Raw genomic sequence first — 13,652 nt, forward strand, 5'->3', positions numbered from 1 at the left:
GTTTTTTTATTGAAAATAAAGATGTTACGATAAGTCATATTATTATCTATGAAAATTTCAATACAATGGCGATGTCTATCATTATTGACATACTATTGTAATTAATCTCAATGAGGATATGGAATTTATTGAATTGTTAGTTACATTTGACATCTGGAGTTCATATCACATGTCAATGATGACGTGGTATTACTATTATATTGAATTTTAACTGAAATTTTCTATAAAAAATTACTTTATTATTATATAATTTATTTTAAAACTTATATCCATGACTTTTATTTTTTATTTTTTTTATATTGTCCATGATATACTAGTCAGGGTCGGCCCTGAGGTTTAGAGGGCCTAAGGCGAATTTAAAAAATGAGGGCCTCTCTTACATTGAAAAAACAAAAAGTTCATGGATAAAATGGTAAGTTACAACTTTTTTATTTGTTTGTAGCCACCAAAAAATTTACTTGCACATATAATCATTAAAATTACAAACAAAACAATTTAATGAAACAAAATTAGGGCAAAAAAATTAGGAAAAAATTATTCAATTAAAACTGATAAAGACCTAGGTAAAAAAATTAGGGCAAAATTATTTATTCCACTAAAATCTAATAGATAAAGAAGGTAAACAAAAAAAAAAATTAGGGCCCATATGTTGCATGTATTGTTCTTCTTGGGCCCAAACACTTTTTTTTTTAAATATATACTTTCATTTTAATATATATGGGCCAAACTATACTTATAAATAAATATGGGCTAAACTATACAGGGACTCAACAAAAAATTTTGGGCCCTTTTAAATTGATCCTAAAAAAATAAAAAATAAAAATATTGGACTTATAACATTTTACTAAACTTGGGGCCCTATTTTTGGACCAAAATTTTGGGGCCTAAGGCATAGGCCTTACTAGCCTTAGGCTAGGGTCGGCCCTGATACTAGTTACAAATAATATATATATATATATATATATATATTTATCTTTCTTGAAGTCAATCATAAAAATTTATGTGAAATATTTTTGTAAAAATTTTCAATGTTATAATTAATAAGTGCCCCATCTGATTTAATTTCTTGGCTTCACCGCTGCATGTATGCCATGAGATAGGATTGAAACAATTGCATATTTATACAAGTGAAGATGTTTCTATAAATTCTTTCCTTTTCTTTTAAGAAGGAAAAAAAAAAATTTACATTTCCACTCTGAAAAAAGGGTGTTGGCAAAATGGGTACTTTTATGGTTTAATTGGGCATCGACTTTGGTACTATTTGTGTCCCATGTTTATGTTCACAGCTAGTGGTTCAGTACCAACTGATATAAACATGTCTAAGCAGTTATTGAAGTATGCGAGGAACCTCCAGCTGACGATTTTAAGGCATCAATGTTAGAAAAGAAGGTGCAGCAGATAGTAGATTAGCGACGCGCGGTTAAAGGTGTAGGAATTAGGGATTATTTTGTTCATTCTTGGTTGTTTATGTAATATTGCTGCTATTTTCTTTGCTTAGCATGCCAGTGATCTGATTGAGAATTGTTTCTGTTTTCATGTATGAATAGGAGGGGAGAAGGTGTGTCATAAAGTAGCCATGCATGCTGACCTTTTAATATTCATGCATGATGTTGTTTCTTTCTTTTCTTAAATCTTTTATCTCTGCATTTTGTCTTCGTGTATGTGAACAGTTTGAGATGAAAAAGTACTCTTTTAGAGTGTGCATTGCAGGAAGATTTTTTGTTAGGGCGAATTTCAAAGAAGTGAAGAGTAGAAAAAAATAATTTCAAAGTGATGAAGGTACAAGATAGACTTGCACAATCTAATGCACAAAATCACTTGTACTTCCATCACTTCAAAATTATTTTTCTACTACATTTTTTTATTTTATACTCCCTTTTTGTTACAGTATGTACTTGGACATGTCTACAATGAAACTCTTTAGGCTGTGTTTGAATCTTGGATTTATGGAAGTAATTGCTCAGTTCTATCTCTCTCCCCTACAACCCTCCACAAACTGCAGTTTGCTAATATGTTTTGCTTAGTTTGGCTATTCTAGGTTTAGTTTGGTAGACAAACAAACCTGTCATCTAGATCTGTTTTTAGGGGAGGGTTGTTAATGTCAAGGGAATGGTTGTAGAGCAAAGATGCATCGAATATTAAAACTCTAGCGGCAGGCCATTGGCTGTCACATGGAGAAATTGTGTCTGGAGCTGAGCAAGGCGACGCCGTGCATGTCCGAAAATTGTAAGGACTAGTGATTCATTGCTTCTTATGTATGACAGTGAGACCTAGTAGTAGTTTGAATTCAAATTTGTTTTTGTTCAATGAATTGGTGTCAGATATATGCCACAGTAACAGTGAATCGAAATTCGCCTATCATATGGCCTTTATTGAGAAGAGATTTTTGTTATGGTTTTGTTTGGATTGAAAACAAAATTTTAACAGTTTGGGCTAAGTTTTGTATGGTGAGTACAATGCAGAACCTTTCAGCATCTAGAACTTGCTAAAAATATGTGGAATCTGGTGATAATCAGCCCAAAAATAGTATTAATTGAAAATTAGAAATGTCATGTACCAAAAGGGGGGGAAATTTAAATGTGTTGGTTTGGGATATAAAATCATGTGATTAGACTATGTATCTAGTCAATTTTAATTCCATTTTCTGATATTAAAATGGGTCTTTAAAAAAATTTATATTGATGTATTATTTTTTATCCTTTCATTTTCAACTGAAATACCTACTAGCTCGTGGGTGGAACTGAATGAATATATTTTGAATCCATAATTGATTTTAATATGTTGTTTGTTTGCCTTATGTACTTAACAGTTACAAGGCCATACTTGATGTTTGCAGTAAGCTTGATGAGCAAGTACATGGCTAAACCAACTGAGTTGCACTTGCTGGCAGAGAAGAGGATACTGAGGTACTTGAAAGGAACCACTGGACTTGGAGTTTTTTACAAGAAGGGAGGGTGTGGAGGTTTGGTTGGTTATGCAGATAGCGACTATGCAAGAGATCTAGAAGACAGGAAAAGCACATCAGGCTATGTCTTCATGTTGGGATCTGGAGCTGTTGCCTAGTCCTCAAGAAAACAACCTATAGTCACTCTTTCAACCACTAAAGCAGAGTTCATGGCTGTAGCAACTTGTGCTAGCCAAGCTGTTTGGATGAAGATGATACTTGAGAAACTGAGTCTAGAGGAAAGCAAGTGTACTATGATCCTTTGTGATAATAGTTCCACAATTAAACTATCAAAAAACCCTGTGTTACATGGTCGAAGCAAGCACATTGATGTGCGCTTCCATTTTCTTCGTGATCTCACATGAGAAGGAGCAGTCAGTTGAGTTGGTTTATTGTGGAACACAAGATCAGCTAGCAAATGTGATGACCAAGCCTTGCACATTGGATGCGTTTTAGAGGTCTCGGAGTCAATTGGGAGTTTGTCAAGTTCCTGAATTAAACTCGTTGCAGTTGGGAACTAGTTTAAGGGAGAGAATGAAGAGAACGTTTAAGATTGCGTTTGGTAGAGTTTTGTAAATATGATTTGAGAGTACGAGTTGTATTTTGAGTTTGTGAGTTTTGGAATTATGATTTGAGTGTGAAAAATTTGTTTGGTGAAAGAGTTTTGAATTGAGTGGGATATTTTTGATGTGACATATGATATTTGATACAAAAACTTACAACTCATAACCAAACATACAACTCAAAATTCTATTAAAACACATAAAAAAAATTTAAAAATTCGGAAAATATTTTTTTCGAATATATAAAAATTAACATATGCCAATTGCAAAAGAAAAAAAAAATCACTGTTCCGGTCAACTGGCTGGACGACTGGTGGAACGACCGGTTAGGCCAAATTTGAAAAAAAAAAATTTGGAAATCGTGCCTGAGACAGAGTTTTCTGCATAGTTTTGGAAACGTGATTTGAGAACTCATTCCAAACATTATCTTTGAATGTGGGTGCAGAATCATTGTTTGGAAATACAACCAAACACAGCCTAAGTTTCTGTTAGGGATTTAGATAAGTTGTTGCGTTCAGTTTGAATAAGCCTTAGTCTTTAGGGTACTTGTTTAGTGTTTCTTGACTTTTCTTAGTTGCACTTATTATGTTGATTAGTTGTAAATGTAAGCTAGTTTTTCTCATTCTGTTAAGATTGTAGAAGACTATTTATAAGCCTAGATTGTTCAATAAGAAATAAGTAATTCCTTTAATTGTTGTGTACTCTTTCATTTTGTGTTTCAATTCCTAACAATTATTGTTATTCGGATTATGTATTGTTGGATTTTTCACACATAATTGAATGTTGTTCTTGCTTTCACTTTTATTCATGCTCAACAAATCAATTTTTTTCTTTGAATTTTCTTGTCTTAATTTTTGTTTAAAAATTAGTTTGAAAAGATTTTAGTTTTCAGGGCAGCAAATTTAGAAGAATTTAAAAAATATATAAAAAAATCTATTAAATACAAAAAAAATTAAAAAATGCTTTTTAAGAAAAAAAATTATTATTGTTTTTTTCTAAACATTAACAAAAGTCTACAAAGCTGTTAAAAAAGCCATTGGGCATAGCTTGGGCAGCAACAGTGTTTTTTGGGGCTCCCATGAATAGTAGTTTAAGGCCAATATCAAATATCTGGTCTAGGCCTATTTTTGCTTCCATTTTTTCTTCTACTGAAGGCCTATCTGACCCAGCTCGGCCCAGCCAATAGCTTTCCCTTGGAACTATCAATTAACCCAAAACCCGATAAATTTCGCTTTGCCCCACTTTATATTTGGTGATTTTCTCGGTCCCCCCTTTACTTTAATTTCTATTTTTATTTAAAATGAAACAAAAGATGTCATGATAATTATCAAATAATATAAAAAATATATTATTAAATTGAGATTTAAATTTATGTGAGAGATATGAGTTATATATATAAAAAATATTTTTATATTACGTGACTGTTAATGTGTCATTTTTTATTTAATTTTTTTTACAAAAAATAATTTTAAGAGTAAATTAAAAAAAGCTTAAAATATGAGGGTAAAATTGAGAAATAAAGTGAGAAAGTGACAAAGGCAAAATGTAATTTACGCAAAAAATATGAGTAATTTTACAAATTTAGAATTATTATTCAAAATTTTATCCAAAAAGATAATGCGTGGGAAAGAGCATTACTATTTCAATAATTTGTTCCTACAATATCTCTATTTTAATAATTTGATTCGTTTCATATTTGTATATATATATACTAGCATAATATTCGTGCCATGCACAAGTATGGATGCATAATTAAAATTAAAAATTTTAAATTAAATTTAGAATCAATAAAATTGCATAATACCCGTGCTAGTATAATTAAGAATCAATTAAACTTTTATCATTTTCATCAGAATTACACTATAATCATTTCTAAATTAAACAAAAAAAATATTTTTAAACTCATCTCCTAAGATCATTGTCTAAAATCAAATTTTCAATTTAAAAAAAAAATAAATATTCATGTGTCTCACAAAATTTCTGAATTAAACAAACAAATAAACAAAATCTTTTCAAACCCGTCTCCTAAGATTATTGCCTAAATTTCGTCTTTTCCTAAAATCAAATACATAATCACAGTTTGTTGGCATTCCAATTTAAAGAAATGAATTAAATATTTATTTGCCCATTTTCTAAAATGTTTACTTAAAACCCTTCATTCCCCAAAATAAATAAATAACCATTCTAATATGTTCATATAATTTTTGAATTAAAAAAAAATTCAAAATTAAACAAACAAATAAATAAAATATCTTCAAACTCATCTTCTAAGATCATTGCCTAAATTTGTCCTTTCCTAAAATCAAATACAGAAACACAATTTATTGACCTTCCAATTTAAAGAAATGAATTAAATAATTATTTGTCCATCTTTTGAAATTTTTACCTAAAATCCTTCCTTCCCTAAAATAAATAAAAAAAAATCAATTCAAATATGTTCATATAATTTTCGAATTTAAAAAAAAAAATTCTTTAAAATCTTCTAACATCTTTACCTAAATAATAATAATAATAATAATAATAATAATAATAATAAAAGATCAATTCAAATTGATCATTGCCTAAAATCAAATTTTCAATTTAAAAATATAATAATTATTCATGTGTCTTACATAATATCCGAATTAAACAAATGAATAAATAAAATCTCTTTAAACTATTTTTTGAGTGCTCTAACTCTCAAACTAATTTTTCTAATTTTTTTGATTTAAAAGATTGAAAAAAAATCTAACCAATTAGCATGTCAAGAAATAAATTTTAAAATTCAAAATTATGAAAAATATCCCATAATTTTTGGATTTTAAAAGGACAAAATCACTCAAATATAGAATAGGAAAACATAAAATTATGCCTTTCCATTTTTTTAAATTTTTTTTTGAAGTAAATATTTTTAAAATTTGAAATTATATAAGCCTAAAGTTATATTTGGAATTTTTTAAAAAAGTTTTTAACTTTCAAATTAGATGGCTAAATTTTATTTTTGACATTTTATTTATAGATATTGTTAGATGGACTAATATTTCTGTGCCATGTGTATTTACTAAAATTTTAAAAGTAAAAATTTAGATGAATGTTTGAGCTAATAGAGCATCTTAGGCCTCATATGTGATGTAATCTTTTTAGCCTAATGTTAACATAAATTTCAGAACATAAACCTTACACTTTGGATCATTTACCATGTGTATTATCAAGAAATCAAGACAAAATGACATACCTAAATCCATTGATGAACGGTTAAACGGAAGCGTGATTATCAATGAACTCTTTGTTATTGATTATGTTATTGCCTTCTAATCCTTTCCCCTTTGGTGCCTTATGTTTCTCCTTGAAAGGATTTAGAAAGAAAAATGTCAGTGTTCTTATTTTTCCACTTGGGAAGGAATAGGGACCATAACCTTTTAAAGGTTATAATTGGTTTTCAAAACTAAAAGGTTGTGGAAGTTCAAAAGGAATGAAAACCAACTTTAACCATTATTGGTTTTAATTTCTATTTATTGGTTTTCAAAACTGAAAGGTTGTGGAAGTTCAAAAGGAATGAAAACCAACTTTAACCAATATGTTTTAATTTCTATTTCTGCCCCTCATGGAAATAGAAATTATACAACTAGTATCTACACATTAGGTCCATAACACATATACCCTTAAGCCTATTAACTAAATTGAATCACTTAAATTGTAGGCTTCTTATAAATGATAACACCACATTTAATTATGTGGTCCCATTGAGACATTATCTAACAATCTCCCACTGGACCACATATGTATCTTGAAAAATGTGCTTAACTTTAGCGAGCTCAGAAATTTGTTATCATAACTTGAGGGTATCCAAACAATCTTGTCCATTAACTATATTAATATAGGATCAAAGCGGTCTTTGTTACATCAATCGTAACTCGACCCACCAATGGTCATGTATACTAATACAGCTAAATGACATAGATCAATCATGGATGCGTAGCATGGAAATTACATGTGATGTGATCCATACATGCCTATTTCCAACTGGTCCTACTTAACTTTATTGAGATCAATACTTCACAATACGTAACAGAGCGTAATAAACTGAATATTTCATTTCTGCAGAAATTAATCTAATTACATAGATAAAACTCAAGGCTGACATAAAGCAGTAATATAAATACAAACTTCCACTAAACCAGAATGTTCTCAAATAGAACAACACCCATCTGAGCAGTGTGCTCATGAAAGACCTTGGGTGGTAGTCCCTTCGTAAGTTGATCCGTTATCATGGAGTTTGTCCCAATGTGCTCTATGGAAATCTGTCCACTCTGCACTCTTTCTTTTACAACTAGGAACTTGATATCAATATGCTTTGATTTTGTCGAGCTCCTGTTGTTATTGGAATATAAAACTGCAGACTTATTGTCACAATATAACTTAAGTGGTCTTGCAGTGCCTTCCAAAATACGCAACCCAGTGACAAAATTCCGCAGCCATATCCCTTGGTTTGATGCCTCATAACATGCTACAAATTCTGCGGCCATGGTGGATGAAGCTATGAGCGTCTGCTTTGCAGACCTCCAAGACATTGCTCCGCCAACTAACAGATAAATATAGCCTGATGTGGATTTCCTACTGTCTTGGCATCCAGCAAAATCGGAGTCGGAATATCCAATGACCTCTAACTTATCCGATCTCCTATATGTGAGCATATATTCCTTTGTTCTCTGTAAATATCGCATAACACGCTTGACTGTTTTCCAATGATCCATGCCAAGATTACTTAAATATCTGCCTAACATGCCAACTATAAACGCAATATCCGGACACGTACATACTTGAGCATACATTAGACTCCATACAGCCGAGGCATAAGGAATCTTCTGCATTTCTTGAATTTCACGACTGCTCTTCGGGCATTGGCTGAGACTAAACTTGTCTCCTTTAGCAACCGGGGTTTCACCTGATTTACAATTTTGTATGCCAAATCCATTGAGTACTTTTTCGATATAGCTCCTTTGTGATAATCCCAGAATACCCCGAGAACGATCTCGGAGTATTTCGATTCCCAATACAAAGGAAGCGTCACCAAGATCTTTCATTTCAAAATTCTTAGATAGAAATCTCTTTGTGTCATGCAATAAGTTTATATCGTTTGTGGCAAGCAATATGTCGTCAACATATAAAACCAAAAATATGTGTTTACTTCCACTGAACTTGTGATACACACATTCATCAACAACATTAGTTTCAAAACCATACGAAGTGAGAATTTGATGAAATTTGAAGTACCACTGACGAGAAGCTTGTTTGAGTCCATAGATGGATTTAGTCAATTTGCAAACCATATTCTTTGGGTCTCCTGACACAAAGTTTTCTGGCTGCACCATATAAATTGTTTCTTTAATGTCACCATTAAGAAAAGTTGTTTTGACATCCATCTAATGCAACTCAAGATCAAAATATGCAACAAGCGCCATAATTGTCCTAAAAGAATCTTTCGAAGAAACTGGAGAGAAAGTTTCTTTAAAGTCAATTCCTTCTTTTTGAGTAAAGCCTTTGGCTACAAGACGTGCCTTATACCTCTCCACATTACCATTTGAATCCCTTTTGGTTTTAAATATCCATTTACAACCTACGGGCTTCGCACCAACTGGTAATGAGACAAGTTCCCAAACTTTATTGTCTTGCATAGACTTATATTCTTCATTCATGGCTTCTATCCACTTATGAGAGTTGGAACTTTCCATGGCTTGACGAAAGTTGATTGGATCATCTTTCGACATTCCATTTTCTACCTCATGTTCCTGGAGATATACAATATAATCATCTGAAAATGCAAATCTCTTTTCTCTGGTGGATCGCCTTAATGGCACAGATTCTTGAGGTTGAGGTTGTAGAGTTTGTTCCTCAGGAACAATTACCTCATCTTGAATGGGGGTTTGAACTATATTATCTTGAACAACATTGTCTGGTTGATGATCCGAAATTACTTCTCGAGCAATGACAGGTATAGGAACCTGTGATTGGTCAAAAGTAGTAGTAGGAAGTGGGATTACTCCTGCTTCCTCCTCAAAGACAATGTCTCTAACTGGATTTCTCTCCCCAAACTCAACATCCTCAAAAAATGTTGCAATTCCCGTCTCAAATATTGACCTATTTGTGGGATCATAAAACTTGTAACCCCGTGATCGTTCGGCATAGCCAATAAAGTAGCTGCTAATGGTTTTAGAGTCCAATTTTCGTTCATGAGGTTTATAAGGCCTCGCCTCAGCAGGACACCCCCACACATGCAAATGTTTTAGACTAGGCTTTCGCCCAATCCAAAGCTCATAAGGTGTGTTTACAACTGCTTTAGTTGGCACCCGATTTAAGATAGAAGTTGCTGTCTTTAGAGCCTCACCCCAGAGGGACTCTGGTAAAGTAGAATGACTGATCATACTTCTTACCATATCCTTAAGAGTCCGGTTTCATCTCTCAGATACACCATTCATGCTAGGTGATCCTGGCATGGTGTATTGTGGGACGATTCCACATTCTTCCAGGTATTTTGCAAACGGTCCTGGACGTTGTTCACCTGATCCATCATATCTGCCATAGTATTCACCACCACGGTCAGACCTGACACTTTTAATCCATTTGTTGAGTTGTAACTCAACTTCGGCCTTAAATTTTTTGAATACGTCCAAAGACTGTGATTTCTCATGGATAAGAAATAGATACCCATATTTGGAATAGTCGTCTATGAATGTGATAAATATTGTTGACCATTCCAAGACGCCATAGGGAATAGGCCACAAATGTCTATATGAATTAAGTCCTATGGGCACCATATTTCTTTATTTTGGTCTGTTTTCCCTTGATACACTCAACACAGACATCAAAATCTGAAAAATCAAGAGAATCCAAAATTCCATCAGACACAAGGCGCTTAACTCTAGATTTAGAGATGTGACCTAGGCGTTTGTGCCATAATGAGGCTGAATTTCCTTTAGTTAATTTACGCTTTGTACCGCGTGATTCCACGTGCAAGGTTGCAGTATAAAATGCAATAGTTTCGAGCAAATATAGATTATCAAACACATTAAGTAAACCAGTACCAACAACATTGGAATTAATAGACATACTAAACTTCATATTTCCAAAAGAACAATAATATCCCAATTTGTCCAATACAGAAACAGAAATTAAATTCCGTCTAAAGGACGGTACAACAAAAGTGTCTAATAAATCCAAATAATAATCAGTTTTCAGTAATAATTTAAAGTGCGCTATTGCCTGCACTTCTATGGACTTGCCATCACCCACAAAGATGTATCTTTCAGCATCAGTTGGCTTTCAGGAGTTCAGGCAACCCTGCATAGAAACACATATGTGAGTAGTAGCACCAGAATCTACCCACCAAGTATTTCTTGGTACTGAAGCTAAATTTATTTCAGAACAGACCAAAACATGAAATGTACCTTTCTTTACACGCCAGGCGACGTATTTGGCACAATCCTTCTTTCTGTGTCCGGGCTTACCACAAAAGAAACAACCATCCTGCACTTTCTGTTTCTTTGGTTCTGGACCCTGAGGAATAGCAACTTCTTTTCCCTTATGCTTTCTTTTGCCCGTATGCTTGGAGGTGCTTGCCAAATGAGCACTTTCAATCCTTTCTTGCTTCAATTTCTCTTCTTCTTGCACACAAAATGAAATGAGCTCATTGAGAGTCCATTTCTCCTTCTGGCAGTTATAACTGACCTTAAATTGGTTAAATTATGCAAGAAGAGAGATGAGAACTACATGCACGAGCAAATCATCAGATATGTCGAGCTTTAGTGCCTTAAGTTTTGAAGCAAGATGAGACATTTCCATGATGTGCTCACGAACATTACCCTTTCCTTTATACTTTATTGAAATCAAGCTTGCTAAAAGCGTGCTTGTTTCAGCCTTATTGTTTTTAGCAAAACGCTTTTGAATTTCTGAAAGAAATTCACCGGCAACGGTAACATCCTCTGTTATTGCACCCCGAAAAACTTCTGGAATCCCACGCTTCATGATCATAAGACTTAGCATGTTAAAACGATCCCACTTTTCAAAGTACACAGTTTCCTTAGGAGTACTTTGTGCAGTGAGAGCATTCGGTTTTGGCATTCTTAATGCCAAGTCTATGTCCATACTGCCGAGAGCAATCAATATGTTCTCTTTCCAGTCCTTAAAGTTTGTTCCATTTAACATTGGAACATTGTTCATGTTGGCAGAGATTGAAGTAGTCGACATTAAAGCTGAATAGAAAATAAAATAAAAGGAATAAACAATTATGCTCACATTAAGTTACCAAACAGATAATCTCTAAATAAATTAATTTAATGACAACATCTCAAGATACCTAGCACAACATTAATACCAAGCCTTTGGGTAGTGATATTAACTGTAAGTGGTATTCTTGTTGTAATGATCAAACATTGACAATAAGTTATGTCAAATAACAAATCTATCTTTTGATGGATTTATTATTCACATTAGGTTTTCTTGACAATTGGCACATGTTTATCACCACAAAATGTGTGTGTAATTCTGCCAAGTCTTAATCATGTCTTTGGACCGATAAATACCCGCATGAGATACACAGACATGAACTTCAAAACATTCCATATAAAACAATCTAGACAAGAGAGATCACTTTTGTGACATCTTGTTTGAATTGACTTATATTGAGAATGTTAGAAAATTAAATTTCTGTAGACGTTGTATGAAATTACATTAAATTTAAAGATTTCTAAATTTGTGACCCCGTATATGTTATATAATCTGAAGCAATTCCAATTATATATATACATATATAAATAGAATTGACGGGTCCAAAAACAAATAGTTTTTTTTTATGATGTTCAAAATTAAACCGATCAAATCGCAAGATATATCTATCTATATATATATATATAAATACATTGTGTTCATCCATTTGAGAGAAAAAAAAAAAAAACTGCCCACCGAATCATTTTACAATTCCAGAAAACAGATTGCCATTTTCACAGAACAAAACAGGAAAAAACAGAATTTACATCCATAAGAAAATTCAGAATCTGATTCCAGGAAACTAAATAGAATGAATAAAGCATATCAATTCTGATAAGACACATGATATGCATGCTCTGATACCAATTGTTAACATAAATTTCAGAACATAAACCTTACACTTTGGATCATTTACCATGTGTATTATCAAGAAATCAAGACAAAATGACATACCTAAATCCATTGATGAACGGTTAAACGGAAGCGTGATTATCAATGAACTCTTTGTTATTGATTATGTTATTGCCTTCTAATCCTTTCCCCTTTGGTGCCTTATGTTTCTCCTTGAGAGGATTTAGAAAGAAAAATGGCAATGTTCTTATTTTTTCACTTGGGAAGGAATAGGGACCATAACCTTTTAAAGGTTGTAATTGGTTTTCAAAACTGAAAGGTTGTGGAAGTTTAAAAGAAATGAAAACCAACTTTAACCATTATTGGTTTTAATTTCTATTTGTTGGTTTTCAAAACTGAAAGGTTGTGGAAGTTCAAAAGGAATGAAAACCAACTTTAACCAATATGTTTTAATTTCTATTTCTGCCCCTCATAGAAATAGAAATTATACAACTAGTATCTACACATTAGGTTCATAACACATATACCCTTAAGCCTATTAACTAAATTGAATCACTTAAATTGTAGGCTTCTTATAAATGATAACACCACATTTAATTATGTGGTCCCATTGAGACATTATCTAACACCTAAAAGTCAAAAAGTTATTAAAAAAAAAAAATCAAAAAGCTAACAACCTATACCAAAAAGTTAAAGATTCTCTTTTTTTCCTCTATTTTTTGCACATCTTTTCGTAAAAAATAAAAAAGTTATCTTAAACTTACTAATTTTTTTTACATCATATTTTAGCTAAAAAGCCAAAAAATTATTAAAAAAACATATTCCCAAACAAGGCCTTAGATAAAAAATCCTTGTAGTTTTCTATCCCACAACAATGCAATATTGTAAGAATCAATTCAAATCAATAATAGCATGCGAATATATACAAAGCAAAACGAAGTCAACAATAAAAAAGATTAGTTTAAATTTAATTTATAATCCAAACAGATTAAACAGAAGAAAAAAACGTACATGGATTTACTGTTTGCACGGTTCACTAGTAGTCTTACAAT

The sequence above is a fragment of the Camellia sinensis genome, chromosome 11, assembly GCF_055761805.1.
Source record: "Camellia sinensis isolate YWXY chromosome 11, ASM5576180v1, whole genome shotgun sequence".
Lineage (NCBI taxonomy): Eukaryota > Viridiplantae > Streptophyta > Magnoliopsida > Ericales > Theaceae > Camellia > Camellia sinensis.